The sequence below is a fragment of the Ambystoma mexicanum genome, chromosome 5p, assembly GCF_040938575.1.
Source record: "Ambystoma mexicanum isolate Mex_15411 chromosome 5p, UKY_AmexF1_1, whole genome shotgun sequence".
Taxonomy (NCBI): domain Eukaryota; kingdom Metazoa; phylum Chordata; class Amphibia; order Caudata; family Ambystomatidae; genus Ambystoma; species Ambystoma mexicanum.
This window is the reverse complement of record NC_090930.1, coordinates 1,258,587,683-1,258,608,429: the sequence shown is the minus strand read 5'-3', so window position 1 is coordinate 1,258,608,429 and position 20,747 is coordinate 1,258,587,683.

Genomic DNA, 20,747 nt, shown 5'->3' with positions numbered 1-20,747 from the left:
AAGGAGGGTAGGTTTTCCCTAGGGTTTCAAGAGTACCAGGTCTTGCCTACAGGTGTCCTCTTGACAGTCCCTAAAGACCCTCCACTCAGGTAATCCTCCCTCGCTTGTCCACCCTCAGGGATGGGATCAAGAAGCAATGGCCCTTCCTGGACATCTGAGCAGAGGCTCCCATTGGAGTAGGTGGGAGAAAACCTTCAGGTTTCTCACAGTAGTGAACGAGCCCCATACATTTGCACTTTGTGGTGTTAATGGGATTTCCTGTAATTGCCATTCACATCATCCCATTGATTGCATACTAGATAGTTGATTAATGCTAAGGTGCCCAAACTTTGTAATGCGATGGTTGATGGTAGACGTTGAAGAAGACTTTTTGCAAAGGGTACACTGCACTTCCTTTACCTCCTTTAGAGTTTAGTGTTCCTTCATAAGAAAGAATCTCAAACTGTCAGAAGAGCTTATTTCAGTATCACATCTACGGTAAACGGTTTATTTGCCTGCACTTGTTTGAAACCTTATCTGGAATTGTGATATTGAGACAAAGCTACTTCCCAATCAACACTGCACCTCCTCAGCCTGCTTTTGGGAGCAGTGCCTAACCATGACTATACCCACCCACTGATAGTACTGTCACCTTTTCTATCACAATTGTACCCCTACATTCTCTTCCATCATTCATACTGCTCACCCACACTCTATCTACCCATACCTACACTATGCCCACACTCTTGACCGCTACCCACCAACCCTTCTGCTATTGAATCTATTTAGCCTCCTTTTGGAAATGGTGGTCCTTCACAAGGAGCTCTCAGAAACTGTAAATGTATAGCATGGACTTTCTTGTATGGGTTTTTTCAATCCACCTTGGACTTTTCCCCATTGACCCAATGATTATTATATGTGAATAGAACAACAGTGTGCAGGGCACAAATGTTGTACCAAAGATAATGCATATGATGTATGAGGGTTAATAAAATTAAACATATTTATAGAACATTAACTAATTGTTTTTTCATAAAGTATGTTGTCTAACTAATAATATTTTCTTCGTTTTTTACAGACAGAAAAGCGTAAATTATGACATAATCACTGTGCACATATTACCATGGCCATGGACGGGACAACAAAATTGTGACATCTATTGCATATCATTTTCATCACTGAAAGATTGGGTGCTTGTAGAATGTCAGCAGGTGGATTTGATGTACCCCTAGGAGAATTTGTGGCTTTGATGTTGGTTGGAGGTGTTGTGATGTTGGGTGGAGGTGGTGAAGGAGGAGGTGCAGATACTTGCCTATGTAAAAAAAACAAAAAGGCCAATGCATCCTCACCTTGTACTGCTCGTGGACCTTCCTATATGCATCATCAAAATCTTTCCACTGGACACGTACTAGATGATTAATAAGCACAGATGTGACCAAGCTCTGTGATTGAACAGTTGAAGGGCCACGTCATAGTAGATTCTGTCACAGTGTGCATTGCACCTACGCAGCATCATTTATGGAATAATAGTGCTTGATACAGAACTGTCTGGACAAGTCTTCACTCTTGTTGGTCTTTTACGCGGCGGGGACGGATTCAAAACCCAAACCACATCGTCCTTACTGCTGCCACTTCTATCAGACATGATGTTAAATGTCTGATGGGGGAGGAAAATATAAAACCACAAGAAATGATGACTGTTGATGGAGGAGCTGCAGATGTACACTGAAAATGGAATAAGACCAATGCATCTTCAATTTATGTTGTTCATGCGCCTTCCTGTAGTCATCATCACGGTTGTCCCAGTTCACAGGAACCAGGTGATTTATCAGCTTAGATGTGCACAAGCTCTGGGATTTTGTACATTATAACATTATCACTGTGGGCATGGCTTGTGTCTTGACATCTGCACACCTACTGTATCCCGCATTCTCTACAAACCTACCCCCACCCTCTCTACCCCAAGCACCCATCATAATCCCTCCTCTTTATCGTTACCCATGTTACCTAACCCTGACTATCCCCTACCACTGATCCTACTGACACCTTTTCTATCACCATTGTACCCCTACCATCTCTTCCCGCATCTATACTGCTTACCCACACTCTTTCTACCCATTCTCAGACTACGTCCACCCTCTTGACCCCTGATACATTAGATTCACATGCAGGAAGATGGCTTTCCAACCATAGCTTCATATAGACTTTGAGATGCACACATTTTTCAGGTTGTGAGGGTTGGTTTTCATGTACATGTTGTTTGGTATAAAGTTCTCACTGTGGATAGATCTGTGGAGTCAGCATGAGAAATGGGAAATGTAGTTTGTCAGGTACCGCACACAACACTTGTGAGGTTGGACTAGGGCAAGGAGACATGGCTACATGTGCAGACCCTCACTGGCAGATGCCTTTTTACAAGACAGAGTCCGGCGGTATACGAGGCGGTAAAACCGCCTGGTTACCGCCGGACTCACATTACCATTCTGCCTCTGTGATTCCCAGAATTACTGGGGCATTACAATCCCGGTTTCCCGGGAATCACGGAGGCGGAATGGTGTTAATCACCATTCCCATTGAGTCCTATGGGACTCAATGGGAATGGGGATCATGGAAACACCGGCAGCATCTCGTAATGCTGCCGGTGTTTCCTCGTCCGCCTGCAGGCGGGCGGTGTTAGACCCGCCAGGTCAGACCTGGCGGGAACATCACCTCCCACCTGCAGGAGTTGTGATCGCCCGGCATGGAAACAACGGTGGCGGCGGGTTTACCGCCACCGTTGTTTCCATACCGGGCGATTTGTAATGAGGCCCAGTGTTACCTTTGTGGGCCAATTGGCATTTTTTGGTTTAGGGATGCATGTGGGCAGAACAAGTTTCAGTTGAATACATTGCCATGGATTACTCCAACAGGCACATCTCCAGACTGTATAAGGTCACATGCCCATATATGAAATTGTACGTTCCTATTTTCACAGTCATCTGGACATGGTGTACCACCATTGATTGTAAATGCATGTTTTTGCCCCTGCATTGATTATATTGCCACAAGACAGTTGCCATTGGCCTGGTCATTGTAGCCATCTGAGCATACAGTCAGTTACATGCCAGGACTAGGGAGTCAAGTCATGCATTCACATTAGAGCTGTGTCATTCCTTCCCACCAGCCTCAGGTTTACTAACTCCTTCAACCTCCGCTCCTCCAAATCCCTCAATTCCTGCCATGTGCTGGACACTGCTGGCCCTTTCCTCCCGGGGCATGCGGGTGAGTAGCTCCACTATTCCACCTCCTGTTGCAGCTGTCTCCTACCAGTGGATGGATAGTAGGCTGCATACCCTGGCCTTCAAGTTGTTCCACTGCTTCCTGTGATCATCATTGTCATGGGTTTACGTGCCAATTGCCACAGCCTTTTCCTGTATTTCTGCCCAAATGGCATTTTTCCTCGGGTCAGAGGTATTTCCCTCTTGTGCAGAAACAATCCCTCAGCATGGCTTATGATTTCATCCACATGGTGCTGGAGGTCCCTTCCCTCAGTTTGAGCTTTCTCAACTGCAATTCAGGCACCTTCGCTTTGCATTTGTCAATAGGCAGGTTTGGTGCTCCTTCTGTGCTTGGACGGAAAAAGGATATGGGTGATTCAGAATGGCTTGTTTTTTTTGATAATAGCCACCTCTGACCTTCCCGTTTGCAGCATGATGCTATTTCCACTTTGCGTGAATTCGGCTGCTGGAATTTCCATTTGACAATTCCTCCAATTTTCCAGCGGTATCAGTAATTCCACCGAAAATTGGAGGAATTGCTTATCTTCGTTGATTTTTGCTGGTTATTCTACTAGACAGGATATCCATTACCGGTGATGGTTGGTGTGCCTACACATCCACTCATGATGTGGAAGTAATTCCTCCGGACGTCACCGTGGCAATGATAATTCCATCATGGGAAATCCTGCCAAAATCTCTGACAAACTCGAAATGAGGCCCAAGGGGAGCTATACAAATACATGTTTTAAGATTAGTGTGGAAAAGGCATTTGCTAGGTTATGAGTGAAGAGAAAGTAAAGGCTTAATTTTCATAGGCACAGTGGTGGAAATTGAATAAATGTGGTGTGGGATCCCACAACACAAGGGGGGGCGGTGCCTGATGGGCGTGGTTTAGAGGGGGGGGGGGGGCTCGTAGTGGACATCCCAGCAATGCTGGAATACTTTAAAAACAAAAGAAAAAAAGAAAAAAAAAAGGTTACGCAACGGCAGCATTGCCTTTTACCGCCGGCTTTGGCACTGGTGTGCAATGCACAATGCTTGCTATGTGTGCAACTGAAAGGAATCAGTTGTGCATGTAATGAGCATTGCACATTAGTGCCAAAGCCGCGGTAAAAGGCAATGCTGCCGTTTCGGGCGCTTTTTTTTTTCTTTTTTTCTAGCGCGGTTCATGGGCTTGGACGGCTGACTCTGGCCAGATCCCGAGATCCGGCTCATTATCTGGTGCCAGATCTCAGATCCGCCGAGAGCCAGCCCAATGACCAGCACTGCATAGGCGCATACGAGTTATAGTTTCTGTATGGTACGCTTGCTTTTCCTTTCGACATAATTGCTGAGCTGAGCCATCCTTGGATGCCATCTTGCTGATTTGAAACAGAGTCGTAGCATACTCTCAATGTTTTACCCTGGGTCTCTCGTATTAATTATTTAATTCCCCAGACATTGTTTAACCTTTTTTTTTTGTTTGCTCTAATGCAGGCATGTGCTCTTTTTCACTGTTCGAAAAATGTCATATGGGAAAACCCATTGAGGGTGAGACGTGGGGGCATTTCTGATCATTTAATCCCAAGATTTAAAACAATATTGTTAATTGACATTCAGAATCTTGACAACCTCAACCATGTTAGGATTACTGGAACTCATTTTGCTTGAAGAGTAATATTAAAAAATGTGCACATTGAATGTGTAAAGATTTTACGCATCATTTATGTTGCTCCTCATTTTCATGTGTTTCTGTAGCAGAGGCAGCGCACTGGGCAGAATATCTGTTTCTGCCCCCATCCATTGCCTCGGCCATACAAATGTAACAACATTCACACCTGCTTGACACTTGATGACGTTCACACCTGCTTGACACTTTAATGTTGGAGCAAATGCTGTGGTTTCCTATGGAATCTCCCAGCTGTTCAAAAAGCAGGCAGATTCTGTGAAACTCCATTGTAAACAGCTCCCTGCCATGCATAAAGGGCAAGCAGATTCGACTCAATATTCACTGCGCAGTGCATAAGGATGACATAAAGGCACTTCGACCACCATTTTACACTTACCTTTTACATTCCGACGTCCAAATGTTGAAAGGCGGGGAACTGTTTGTGCCTAAGTGCCAACGCAACTGGCCTCCTTCGAGTTATGAATGCAGAATTGCAAAATGTGCTGATAAAATTGGTTAACTTCACAAAATAAACTCTGAACAAAAACCCTGACATGATATTGTGATTGAGGGAAACAGCTGCACCCACAACCCAGGGACGACATTTCTACTAAGTGGAATGGTGCTTCTCGTCTGTCTCTTTGCTGCCTCCATTTCTGCCTGCTTTTCTTCCCATCAGTTGACAGCTTGACTTTGAGTGGCGACAACCACACAAATCTGGCGAACATGCCTCAATAATGTGTTTATTAGTTTTCTAGTAGTCTTGACAATGTATATGGAATAAAGGTTTGATCACTCAGCCAGTCATTTCATTTGTGTGGTGCTCTAAAGGGAAGCATGAAAGTGATGCATAAGGCTTTTACGCCTCCATGTAAAGCTCTGCTCATATTTACGCCCCCTTCCATGGAGTAGGAGGGATGCAGACATAAGCTTGCCTTGTTTGACTCTTCGTGATTATACTCACCTTACAACCCTTGCATGCAGGGACCCAACTGCATCTAACTGTTAAAGGTGGTCTCCTAAATCAAATGTGCACTTTTATTAAAGTGACCCCATGAGCATAGTGGCAGTTGCACTGTTTCTGGATCCAAGTAATGTGCATTCCTGCCAATACATGTGACTCTGGCAATGCACTGGGAGACACAGGTCAACACAGTTCTTCTCTAACGCCAGCATTAGTTTTACTACACATTTTAGAATATGGCCCCATAATGCCTCAAGAAAGAAAGGGGTTATTTTTAAATTCAGAGTTCTAAAATTGGTTTAAAGCTGACAGGAGAGAGGTCGCTAATGAGAAACTGTACTTGAAAGCCTGCATCTAAAAGGTGGACATTATTTTGCATTCTCTATACTAAGTCACAGTAATCACATTTATGGGTAATTATGTACCTTTAGAACGGCTGGCAAGAGAAAAAAAAAACACATCTTTAGTAGCCGAAATTCCAGGAAAAGCAGTATGCAATTTCAGAATTATTACAATATCATCCAATTCGTAATGGGTTTGACTAATTTTCTTGAAAGCATTAGGGCCTGCAAAGGACCACAAGATATCACAATCGTCAATGGAAATTGTTAAATGCAAGCAGCCAAAGAAGCAATAACACGGATCTCATGGCTCAGCAGGCGAAATTGAAGATGAAATGCATGTACCCTCCTTAGCTTTGCTTTGAAAAACATGTTCTTGATTTGAGCACACTATCCTTATTTTTTGTGCACACTTGACTTAGATAATTTTAAAGAAAATGTCCAGCCACGAAGAAAGGATGCACACATATGGAGACATATTTAAAACCATTTATTTTGTTTATACCTTGACAATGGTTCCAAACAATTGCACTGTGAGAGCTGAGATTCTGTGTGAGTGAAATTGTGCACTCAGGAGCCTAGAAATGAACGCGAGGAAATGAGTGAGTCACAGACATACAGGAGGAGTTCACAAACAAAGACAATCCACAAAAAAAGAGCATAATAGCTATGACCAATACATAACGAGCAGGTGAATCATACCAGCATCAGAGCAAATGTAAACAAAAAAAGTTTTCCTGAAAAAGGATTGCATATCGTCGTAAAGGAGGTCGCATCTGAGTATGACAAGTTAATTGGAAAATGTACCAAGAAGCGTTATGAGGCATTGAGAAGACAAACTTGGCTGCACAGCAAGGACCCGGTATGTGGTGTGGTGAACACATTCCACACAATCAATGACACCAAGAAACTGTGGTACAATGTTAACTTTGTGCCAAAAAAAACCTTGCTGCACATCGCCATGTTACATAAGGAACCTTACTTGGACACAGGAGCGATCCCACATCAATGCACACAGAAGAGATTGAAGAGCACACTGCAGCCTAAGGCAGTGGAAGGAATGTCTGGTGTTGATGCATCTACTAGTCAAGCGATGGGAGATGACCAAACACAACACCATGAGTCTCACCTTTCTAGAAAAGACAGCTGCCAAAACCAGAAGCGTTGTAGCGGTGGAGGGTGAGGGGGCTATAGCCCACAGTCTTTTGGTTGTAGCCCTAGATAGAAGCTCAGGGGCTACAACCAAAAGGCTAGCTAGCCCCAAGTCCTGTCAGTCCCAACATTAGCCTAGCCCCGGATATTTTCCAGACCTAGCTACACCCCTGTCCAAAACAGATAATGTGAACAGGCACATGTCCATTAATTTTACTGATACAGAAGCATCAAAAACGAAGAATCAGGCAACTGAAACCTTCTCTATAGACCTTCAACAATTATCTCCCAAAAGTAGTTAAAAAAAATGACAATCATGTAAGGGGGAAACGCTTCTGCATACAGGGAACTCAAACGAATGAGTGTCCAAAGGACTCAGTTATTCTAATTCCAGACTCAGAAAACGGTCTTATTGATCTGACTGAGGGAGTTGGAAGCCAAATAACAGAACATCAGAGAATATTGCAGCCATCACAGAACCACCACCTTTAGGGGCGGGGAATAAACTATACATTGCAAAAAGACCTCACTTAAGGGAGGTACAGCTACAAACGGATGCATATCCCAGATCAACACCCCTGAGATAAGCTCAGAACCAACCATAGAGAGACCTCCCCTGCCTGACAGCGAGTCAAAGAAGCAGTTGGATGAGTTGGCGTCTTTTGGAATATTTTCAAAAAAGGCCTCAACAATCACTGATATCATGTGGTCCTCAGATTTAAAGCTAAAATCAACCACAAACAGTCCTTGGAGAAGCCACCCAAAACAAATAACCGCCGAGTGGTGTTGCTGAATATTCAAAAATCCAGCTCCTCAGACACACTCAAGGGACAGTCCAAAGCTTCTGTACCCAAGCTAAGAAGTACCCAGCCTTCACCAGAAAGTAGAATTTTGGATGATTCACTGGACTTACTGAACATGAGTGTACATCTTGAAGACGACCCAGACCTGAACCACCCATCGTCAGAAGGAAGGGAACGGAAAGCAGTGCCTGGAATAACCAATGACAAAGATCTATCATCACAAGAAAAAAAGAAAATAACGAAAGACTCCCTTGCTCCAATGTTCAAATGAACAAAAAATTGAAAGAAGATCACAGAACCTGTTACTCCAACTGCCCAATCTAATAATCATAGATCTAAAGAGAGGCATGAAAATGGGAACAAAATAGTATACTGGAAACATGACCCATTAATACCACCGACTCTCCTAAAAAACTGAATTACAGGTCTGTGGTGCTAGACGATCACAGAGAAAGAAGATCGCAGCAGCAAACAAACTCATTTCCAACAACAAAACACACAAAAGTTTCTGATCGAAACTTAAATCAAATAAGGCAGCAGGAGAAAAAAAACAGGACTAGAAAAGTCTTTCAAAATTGGGAGAGTAGCTGACAAATGGGATAACCTGATATTAAACAGACGGACCCTGATGCAACTATTCTCAAGAATACCAAGCCTAAAACGATTAAGATCAAGTGGTTTGAAAATCGTGGAGCCTGGAATAGATGTGCGAAATGACTCGGCCTTCTTGTTCATTGAATCCTACACGGTAAAAGACTGGATGAGAAAGGCAGTTGACGACGTATATCACTGGGGATATACACTTGATGATCCTAGCCGGCAGACACATGAACGATACTCTGCCCACAGTCACTCTGGTAGATCAACCTATAGATTGCATCGACCATCACATGAATCTAGGCTTGAAGGTAGAAGACGTTTGATTTCCAGCGAATCCAGATTCCCCTCGATTATCAGGAATAATTCAGAAAGTGAAACTGTAGATAGAACAATGAGGAGAAACGACTATTCGTTGAAACATCAATTACAAAGACCACAACTCAAATACTCCTCAACGGAAAAATCTCAAGGTCTCGACCACTCTATCTCTAGTGATCGTGACTCATTGGCTGAACCCAGAGACCCTGATTGATTCCCAACGATGAAATTCACTTTCGACCAAAAACTAACATCAAATGAAATCAAAAGCTCAACCCAACTCAAACCCAATGGAGGCAAGAGCGTGGAAAAGTGGTCTTGGATCACGCCTGCTTTAGCCAACAAAAACACTTAGCATTTAGCAAAATCCACTATAGTGCATCGAACACGTGAATCATTTAATGCAAGCCCAATGGTTAGGTAACTTGGTGGGAGGTCGGCACTCTGCTTTCTAAGGGTTAATCCTCACGTGTTTTGTAACGAGCATTAACTTACGGTCTGCCTGCCTTTGTACAAGTGTATTGCCATCTGAATGAATGAAGCAACGAATGTGTGCTTTGATAACATAATTTGAATTGCCTTTTGCCGCTTTAACCAAAGAACACCTTGTGCTGCTTTCACACACTAAGTGACTGCTTTGAGTTGAATAGCGCGAACACAGCAACAAGATTCACACGCTTAGGAAAGTACTTACTTGTGGGTCCTCAGGCACGGCAGGAACGCCCAGGAGATCCTTGCCCCTGAGACCTTGTGTTAATTACTGGCAACTGCAGCCGCTTTGCGGTGCACTAAAATTCTAACCTATAGTCAGCGAACTCGACACTGACCCCTGCATCAGCCTCTGCCATTGGCTAAGCAGGCTTACAGACTACAATTCCCAGGAGCACCAGCGCCCTTCATAGGGAAACGTCAGGCGCTTCAGCGCCGGCGCTTCAGGGTCAAGCCGGTCTTGCGCCGGTCCCGCCGGACTTCACTCTTAAAAGCAGCAGGGAGAGCTTGCATTCATCATTAGGTAACTTGGTGGGAGGTCGGCACTCTGCTTTCTAAGGGTTAATCCTCACGTGTTTTGTAACGAGCATTAACTTACGGTCTGCCTGCCTTTGTACAAGTGTATTGCCATCTGAATGAATGAAGCAACGAATGCGTGCTTTGATAACATAATTTGAATTGCCTTTTGCCGCTTTAACCAAAGAACACCTTGTGCTGCTTTCATGCACTAAGTGACTGCTTTGAGTTGAATAGCGCGAACACAGCAACAAGATTCACACGCTTAGGAAAGTACTTACTTGTGGGTCCTCAGGCACGGCAGGAACGCCCAGGAGATCCTTGCCCCTGAGACCTCGTGTTAATTACTGGCAACTGCAGCCGCTTTGCGTTGCACTGAAATTCTAACCTACAGTCAGCGAACTCGACACTGACTCCTGCATCAGCCTCTGCCATTGGCTAAGCAGGCTTACAGACTACAATTCCCAGGAGCACCAGCGCCCTTCATAGGGAAACGTCAGGCGCTTCAGCGCCGGCGCTTCAGGGTCAAGCCGGTCTTGCGCCGGTCCCGCCGGACTTCACTCTTAAAAGCAGCAAGGAGAGCTTGCATTCATCATTAGGTAACTTGGTGGGAGGTCGGCACTCTGCTTTCTAAGGGTTAATCCTCACGTGTTTTGTAACGAGCATTAACTTACGGTCTGCCTGCCTTTGTACAAGTGTATTGCCATCTGAATGAATAAAGCAACGAATGCGTGCTTTGATAACATAATTTGAATTGCCTTTGCCGCTTTAACCAAAGAACACCTTGTGCTGCTTTCACGCACTAAGTGACTGCTTTGAGTTGAATAGCGCGAACACAGCAACAAGATTCACACGCTTAGGAAAGTACTTACTTGTGGGTCCTCAGGCACGGCAGGAACGCCCAGGAGATCCTTGCCCCTGAGACCTCGTGTTAATTACTGGCAACTGCAGCCGCTTTGCGGTGCACTAAAATTCTAAATTATAGTCAGCAAACTCGACACTGACTCCTGCATCAGCCTCTGCCATTGGCTAAGCAGGCTTACAGACTACAATTCCCAGGAGCACCAGCGCCCTTCATAGGGAAACGTCAGGCGCTTCAGCGCCGGCGCTTCAGGGTCAAGCCGGTCTTGCGCCGGTCCCGCCGGACTTCACTCTTAAAAGCAGCAAGGAGAGCTTGCATTCATCATTAGGTAACTTGGTGGGAGGTCGGCACTCTGCTTTCTAAGGGTTAATCCTCACGTGTTTTGTAACGAGCATTAACTTACGGTCTGCCTGCCTTTGTACAAGTGTATTGCCATCTGAATGAATAAAGCAACGAATGCGTGCTTTGATAACATAATTTGAATTGCCTTTTGCCACTTTAACCAAAGAACACCTTGTGCTGCTTTCATGCACTAAGTGACTGCTTTGAGTTGAATAGCGCGAACACAGCAACAAGATTCACACGCTTAGGAAAGTACTTACTTGTGGGTCCTCAGGCACGGCAGGAACGCCCAGGAGATCCTTGCCCCTGAGACCTCGTGTTAATTACTGGCAACTGCAGCCGCTTTGCGTTGCACTGAAATTCTAACCTACAGTCAGCGAACTCGACACTGACTCCTGCATCAGCCTCTGCCATTGGCTAAGCAGGCTTACAGACTACAATTCCCAGGAGCACCAGCGCCCTTCATAGGCAAACGTCAGGCGCTTCAGCGCCGGCGCTTCAGGGTCAAGCCGGTCTTGCGCCGGTCCCGCCGGACTTCACTCTTAAAAGCAGCAAGGAGAGCTTGCATTCATCATTAGGTAACTTGGTGGGAGGTCGGCACTCTGCTTTCTAAGGGTTAATCCTCACGTGTTTTGTAACGAGCATTAACTTACGGTCTGCCTGCCTTTGTACAAGTGTATTGCCATCTGAATGAATAAAGCAACGAATGCGTGCTTTGATAACATAATTTGAATTGCCTTTGCCGCTTTAACCAAAGAACACCTTGTGCTGCTTTCACGCACTAAGTGACTGCTTTGAGTTGAATAGCGCGAACACAGCAACAAGATTCACACGCTTAGGAAAGTACTTACTTGTGGGTCCTCAGGCACGGCAGGAACGCCCAGGAGATCCTTGCCCCTGAGACCTCGTGTTAATTACTGGCAACTGCAGCCGCTTTGCGGTGCACTAAAATTCTAAATTATAGTCAGCAAACTCGACACTGACTCCTGCATCAGCCTCTGCCATTGGCTAAGCAGGCTTACAGACTACAATTCCCAGGAGCACCAGCGCCCTTCATAGGGAAACGTCAGGCGCTTCAGCGCCGGCGCTTCAGGGTCAAGCCGGTCTTGCGCCGGTCCCGCCGGATTTCACTCTTAAAAGCAGCAAGGAGAGCTTGCATTCATCATTAGGTAACTTGGTGGGAGGTCGGCACTCTGCTTTCTAAGGGTTAATCCTCACGTGTTTTGTAACGAGCATTAACTTACGGTCTGCCTGCCTTTGTACAAGTGTATTGCCATCTGAATGAATAAAGCAACGAATGCGTGCTTTGATAACATAATTTGAATTGCCTTTTGCCACTTTAACCAAAGAACACCTTGTGCTGCTTTCATGCACTAAGTGACTGCTTTGAGTTGAATAGCGCGAACACAGCAACAAGATTCACACGCTTAGGAAAGTACTTACTTGTGGGTCCTCAGGCACGGCAGGAACGCCCAGGAGATCCTTGCCCCTGAGACCTCGTGTTAATTACTGGCAACTGCAGCCGCTTTGCGGTGCACTAAAATTCTAACCTACAGTCAGAAAACTCGACACTGACTCCTGCATCAGCCTCTGCCATTGGCTAAGCAGGCTTACAGACTACAATTCCCAGGAGCACCAGCGCCCTTCATAGGGAAACGTCAGGCGCTTCAGCGCCGGCGCTTCAGGGTCAAGCCGGTCTTGCGCCGGTCCCGCCGGACTTCACTCTTAAAAGCAGCAAGGAGAGCTTGCATTCATCATTAGGTAACTTGGTGGGAGGTCGGCACTCTGCTTTCTAAGGGTTAATCCTCACGTGTTTTGTAACGAGCATTAACTTACGGTCTGCCTGCCTTTGTACAAGTGTATTGCCACCTGAATGAATAAAGCAACGAATGCGTGCTTTGATAACATAATTTGAATTGCCTTTGCCGCTTTAACCAAAGAACACCTTGTGCTGCTTTCACGCACTAAGTGACTGCTTTGAGTTCAATAGCGAGAACACAGCACCAAGATTCACACGCTTAGGAAAGTACTTACTTGTGGGTCCTCAGGCACGGCAGGAACGCCCAGGAGATCCTTGCCCCTGAGACCTCGTGTTAATTACTGGCAACTGCAGCCGCTTTGCGGTGCACTAAAATTCTAAATTATAGTCAGCAAACTCGACACTGTTTCCTGCATCAGCCTCTGCCATTGGCTAAGCAGGCTTACAGACTACAATTCTCAGGAGCACCAGCACCCTTCATAGGGAAACATCAGGCGCTTCAGCGCCGGCGCTTCAGGGTCAAGCCGGTCTTGCGCCGGTCCCGCCGGACTTCACTCTTAAAAGCAGCAAGGAGAGCTTGCATTCATCATTAGGTAACTTGGTGGGAGGTCGGCACTCTGCTTTCTAAGGGTTAATCCTCACGTGTTTTGTAACGAGCATTAACTTACGGTCTGCCTGCCTTTGTACAAGTGTATTGCCATCTGAATGAATAAAGCAACGAATGCGTGCTTTGATAACATAATTTGAATTGCCTTTGCCGCTTTAACCAAAGAACACCTTGTGCTGCTTTCACGCACTAAGTGACTGCTTTGAGTTGAATAGCGCGAACACAGCAACAAGATTCACACGCTTAGGAAAGTACTTACTTGTGGGTCCTCAGGCACGGCAGGAATGCCCAGGAGATCCTTGCCCCTGAGACCTCGTGTTAATTACTGGCAACTGCATCCGCTTTGCGGTGCACTAAAATTCTAACCTATAGTCAGCGAACTCGAAACTGACTCCTGCATCAGCCTCTGCCATTGGCTAAGCAGGCTTACAGACTACAATTCCCAGGAGCACCAGCGCCCTTCATAGGGAAACGTCAGGCGCTTCAGCGCCGGCGCTTCAGGGTCAAGCCGGTCTTGCGCCGTTCCCGCTGACTTCACTCTTAAAAGCAGCAAGGAGAGCTTGCATTCATCATTAGGTAACTTGGTGGGAGGTCGGCACTCTGCTTTCTAAGGGTTAATCCTCACATGTTTTGTAACAAGCATTAACTTACGGTCTGCCTGCCTTTGTACAAGTGTATTGCCATCTGAATGAATGAAGCAACGAATGCGTGCTTTGATAACATAATTTGAATTGCCTTTTGCCGCTTTAACCAAAAAACACCTTGTGCTGCTTTCACGCACTAAGTGACTGCTTTGAGTTGAATAGCGCGAACACAGCAACAAGATTCACACGCTTAGGAAAGTACTTACTTGTGGGTCCTCAGGCACGGCAGGAACGCCCAGGAGATCCTTGCCCCTGAGACCTTGTGTTAATTACTGGCAACTGCAGCCGCTTTGCGGTGCACTAAAATTCTAACCTACAGTCAGCGAACTCGACACTGACTCCTGCATCAGCCTCTGCCATTGGCTAAGCAGGCTTACAGACTACAATTCCCAGGAGCACCAGCGCCCTTCATAGGGAAACGTCAGGCGCTTCAGCGCCGGCGCTTCAGGGTCAAGCCGGTCTTGCGCCGGTCCTCGCCATCCACGGCCTCCGGTGCACAGTACCCTGCCCAGAAACCACTGCTAATCAAAAACCATGGGGCTTCTACCTTTTGACATAGTGGCCAACATCAATCGTAATTACCAAAACACAAAGCTTGCTAAAGCAGCTTGTGACGCAATCCTTGAACAAACTGATCCCGATGTTAGACTCTCCTCTACAGAAACCCTTGCTATTAAGAGACGTGAGAAAAGAACACCATCGAACACTACCCTCAAGAAATTGCCACTCCAACCTCCTCCAGATCTAAAGATCTGTCTCCTCAACACTCGTTCCCTCAACAAACATGCCATCAGCGTCCATGACACGATATCCGCGGAGAAAATAGATATCATGTGTATTACCGATACCTGGCTAAAAGAGCCCATCGGTCCTACCTGTGACCTAGCAGTCACAGAGGGCTACACTATATATTATACCAACAGGGAATCAGGACAAGGGGGTGGCGTGGCCGTAATCGCCAGGGACACCATCCAACTGTTCCCGATCAAAATACAATGTAACGTTTCAGAGATCCTCCACCTTAAACATCTTCAAATCAATAATAGCAGCCTTAACATAATTGTAGTGTACAGACCACCTGTCACTATGCCCAACTTCAACGAAGAAATCACAAACCAGCTTAATATGATCAAAGGACCCAATACTGCCACTCTACTTTTAGGAGATTTCAATCGGTGGCGGGGGGACCCGAAAGACAGAGAGGCCATTAAATTTGAGAAACTCCTGAAGAACATAGACTACCAAGTGATGAATACCGATCCCACCATGGACAACGGCCACCTACTTGACTGGGTCGTCACCAACAACCTCACATCCCAAGATTACAAAACTGACCCATGTATATGGTCGGACCACTACAGTGTGACCTTTCATATCTATCCCCCTGCACAAAGGCCCAAACTTCCCAATCTTCCTATCAAAAAAACACTGCGGAACTATAAAAACATCAACGAAGAGCACCTAATGCAATGCCTAGATGCTCATGAAATAGAGGGAAAAAATGAGGATACATGTGAAATCACCCTATTTAACCTACTCGGCCATTTACAGGCACTAGTGGACCGTGAAGCTCCACTCCAAACCAAAACCTCTAGACCTAAAAAAACAAGAGTGGTTCACAGAGGAACTTCTCGAACAGAAGAAGCTTAAAAGGACTAGGGAAAATGAATGGAGAAAAAAACCCACGGTGGAAAATAAATCTCTCTGGAAAACCAGCGAGAAAATTTACAAAGGAATGATAATTGAGGCTAAGAAAAACTACTACGATAAACAGATTTCAGTAGCAGCCATCTCCACCAGCAAACTTTTCAATATATTAAAATCCATAGATAAGCCAAAAAGCTTAACCCCTGCCTTTTCGCCCACCCAAGAAGAATGCGACGCAACACAGATTGCATTCTTTAATAAAATTAATAAGGCCAGGGACATCATAGCCAAATCCCAAGCAGCCTCTAAGTCTCCCACTAAAGACACACCAGAGGAACGTGTACACCAGACGACCCAATTCAAGTTCCATCCCATCACTACCAATGACATGATAAAAACCCTCTGACCACAAAAGTGATGGGTGGAAGGTTTCGAATGAATCTAAACCACTGGCAATTGCTCTGGGCAACCTTCCACACCACCGTTTTTTAGCCCGTCTGCGCCATTGCAAAAGGGGACCAGCCATGTGCAAATCAGTCAGCAGCTGCCGCCACCGAAGGTAGCAGCCCAGCCCGAACTGCTAGGCCAGGTCCCCTCTGCACAGAAAACCAAGCAACCCCAGACATGTTCCGGCCTTGTTGGACCTCCTCAGTGAGGTGCAGCCTGGTTCCCTGTGGCGCAGCGAGCAAGGGACCCACGTCTGGGCATGCCCTCTCTCACAAGGAGAAACAAACTGACCACAAAAGTGATGGGTGGAAGGTTTCAAATGAATCTAAACCACTGGCAATTGCTCTGGGCAACCTTCCACACCACCGTTTTTTAGCCCGTCTGCGCCATTGCAAAAGGGGACCAGCCATGTGCAAATCAGTCAGCAGCTACCGCCACCGAAGGTAGCAGCCCAGCCCGAACTGCTAGGCCAGGTCCCCTCTGCACAGAAAACCAAGCAACCCCAGACATGTTTCGGCCTTGTTGGACCTCCTCAGTGAGGTGCAGCCTGGTTCCCTGTGGCGCAGCGAGCAAGTGACCCACGTCTGGGCATGCCCTCTCTCACAAGGAGAAACAAACTGACCACAAAAGTGATGGGTGGAAGGTTTCGAATGAATCTAAACCACTGGCAATTGCTCTGGGCAACCTTCCACACCACCGTTTTTTAGCCCGTCTGCGCCATTGCAAAAGGGGACCAGCCATGTGCAAATCAGTCAGCAGCTGCCGCCACCGAAGGTAGCAGTCCAGCCCGAACTGCTAGGCCAGGTCCCCTCTGCACAGAAAACCAAGCAACCCCAGACATGTTTCGGCCTTGTTGGACCTCCTCAGTGAGGTGCAGCCTGGTTCCCTGTGGCGCAGCAAGCAAGGGACCCACGTCTGGGCATGCCCTCTCTCACAAGGAGAAACAAACTGACCACAAAAGTGATGGGTGGAAGGTTTTGAATGAATCTAAACCACTGGCAATTGCTCTGGGCAACCTTCCACACCACCATTTTTTAGCCCGTCTGCGCCATTGCAAAAGGGGACCAGCCATGTGCAAATCAGTCAGCAGCTGCCGCCACCGAAGGTAGCAGCCCAGCCCGAACTGCTAGGCCAGGTCCCCTCTGCAAAGAAAACCAAGCAACCCCAGACATGTTTCGGACTTGTTGGACCTCCTCAGTGAGGTGCAGCCTGGTTCCCTGTGGCGCAGCGAGCAAGGGACCCAGGTCTGGGCATGCCCTCTCTCACAAGGAGGTCAAGATTTATTCTGAACCTTCCAGCCATCAACTCTTTTGTTTTGTTATTGTCACCCCGAGTGGGAAGGGTATGCCCAGACGTGGGTCCCTTGCCTGCTGGGCCTAGAGACCCAAGCTACTCCTCACTGATGACGCCCAACAAGGCTGAAACATGTCTGGGGATGCTTGTGGTCTCGTGCAAAAGGGATGTGACCTAGCAGTTCGGGCTGGACTACCCCTTTGGGGGTGGGACCAAGCCTGATTTGCATATGGTTTTTCCCCTTTTGTAATGGCTTGGCAGGAGATGAACGATGGTCTGGAGGGTTGCCCAGAGCAATGCCAGAGGTCAAGATTTATTCTGAACCTTCCACGTGTGCGGAAAACATACTCCCGGCCAACCTGATCCTAGACCATCCAGCTATTTTTGCACCAGCTCTAACCAAAGTAATAAACACATCCTTCCGTGATCAAAATGTACCGAAAAGCATAAAAAGGGTAACAGTCACGCCCCTTGTAAAAAAACCTAACCTAGACCAAAGGGACCCAAACAACTTAAGGCCCATAACTAACTGCAATTTCATACTTAAAATCATGGACAAAATTGCCACCACACAACTTCAGGAACATGTAGAAAGCTCTGATCTCCTCCATCATCAACAGTCAGGATTTCGACCAGCACATAGCACAGAAACAGCCATGCTGGATCTACAGACTAAGATGCTTAACATTATTGATCAGGGAAAAGCTGGATTGTTAATACTTTTAGATCTGAGCACGGCTTTTGACTTACTAGACCACAATTTACTTAAGTCAGCTCTAAAAGAAACAGCAAACTGCTCAGACGAAGCAATAAGCTGGATCATGTCCTTCTTACAAAATAGAACATCTAGAGTACATTGGGGAAATCTATTTTCAATAGAAAAAGAAATTACATGCGGAGTCCCCCAGGGCGCTAGCATGTCCCCACTCCTGTTCAACATATACCTCAGATTTCTATGTATAGTCCTTGATAACATCAACACGTTCTTTACCAACTATGCTGATGACACTCAGCTGGTAATAGAACTAAGTGGAGACCATCAAAAGGACAACAAAAAAACAAAAAACTCGACACAGTGTATAAAGCAGTGGAGAAATGGATGGACCAAAATTCGATGTGTCTAAATGGCAATAAAACCGAGCTCATGGCCTTTGGTTCCAATTTGGTCAGATCCAAGCTCCACCCCGCATACAACACCTTTACCATCAAAAACACTCCAATAAAAGTCCTTAACAAGGTTAAAACCTTGGGGATGATGTTAGAAGCATCCCTGGGATCCGAGGCTCAAACCCTCTATGTGAAAAAAACATGCTCCTACGACCTCCGCTTATTGAAAGCCATCAGACCCTACCTATCGGAGGAAAACAGCGCCACGATCGCAAGAGCCACAATTCTATCTCGCCTCGATTACGGCAACGCGTTAATACTGGGTTCTAACAAAAACTGTTACCACAGCTACCAAGTCCTGCAAAATAATGCAGTGAGAATCATCAAACAAATACCTAGGAACCAGCACATTAGCGAAGCCAGGAAAGAACTACATTGATTAAAAATTGAAGAAAGAGTCCAATTTAAGTCGCTCACGCTCACACACAGATGTATATATGGCAAAGCTCCAGCTTACATGAGAAGTAAAATCATCCCATATAAGCCCTCCAGAGAGCTAAAATCAGCCGAACAAGGACTGATTACGACAGCCCCTTTCAGACTCAAAAACGGAGCGGGCAAATCCTTCCCTGTCACCGTAGCAGGCCTCTGGAACAACCTTCCGGGCCAGATAAGGATGGAAGCCAACTACCAACGCTTCCGTAAACAATTGAAAACTTACATCTTTAAGTAAAACATATAACTACTTCTGGCCCAGTTCTATATCTTCTATATCTGTCTTGTGCTTCGTGTAGGTTATCCGTCACTTGTCTCTCGTGTTCCTGTCTCTGCGCCCCGAAGCTTGCGAGCTACCGGCGCAATATAAATAAAAAAAAAAAAAAAATGGAGAACCTATCTATCATGTCGTGGAACACCAGAGGCTTTGCTCACTTGACCAAGGAAAGTGACATAAATTTGGGATCACACAACGTAATAATGTTACAAGAAACATAGCTGTTAAACACACCTTCTCTGGACGGCTTTGAAATTCACTTCTCCCTTGCATACAGAGGTACTAAAGGCCGTCCGATGTCTGGCCTATTAACAGCTTTCTACTCTAGCAATGGATTCCACTTGATTTCATCACTGACATCAACAAAATGTATACAAGCTTCCTTAGTTCTATGGAAATGCCATACCGTAAAAAACAGAAGTGATAAAAAGGAAGCTGATGCTTATAAATACTTACTGGAACCCAAACGCAATTACTGATAACGATTTCCTGAACGCCCTGGAAAATGTTATCGAAACATCTGAAAATCATGACATGGATCACATTTTGATTGGAGTTGACCTAATCATAACTTGCGAAGGGATCGTCGATCAAAAAACTACTTACCCACAACACACGGACTCACTAAGAAGAGCCCAATTATGGGAGTCACTTATGAAGATCAACGAACTGGACAACCTCCACTTGTTATTCGAAACAACAACTGAAAAGATACCAACTTGGGAGAGGGAAATCAAGCAGGAATCATAGATCACATCTACTTCTCACGCAGTCTGCTTACAGAAATAAAATCTTTTAATGTAGTAAGAACAACTCATAGCGATCACAATATGCTCCAGATGTTATGGACTTCCCCAAAACCACCAACTCAGACAATTCAACTCGAATTAGAAGCTGACTGTAGCGCAGTCCGTCTCAAGATAACCGAAGCAGGAATTGCACAACTAAGCAGATGTTATTCTGATACTGGCATGGCCAACAAAATAATAGATTATCGCCCACTCCTCTTGGCATTTAAGAAACCGGACGGAAAACCTACAAACTCACACATATGACCAAGAATTGGTTGCAAAGCGCAGATGGATGCGCAAATTAAAGAGGCAAGCAAAAAAAACAACTTCACACAACATAATAGCGGAGGCCATCAAAGCAGAAAAAGAATATAATGCTTTGGTGAGAAACCATAGAAATAAAAAGTAT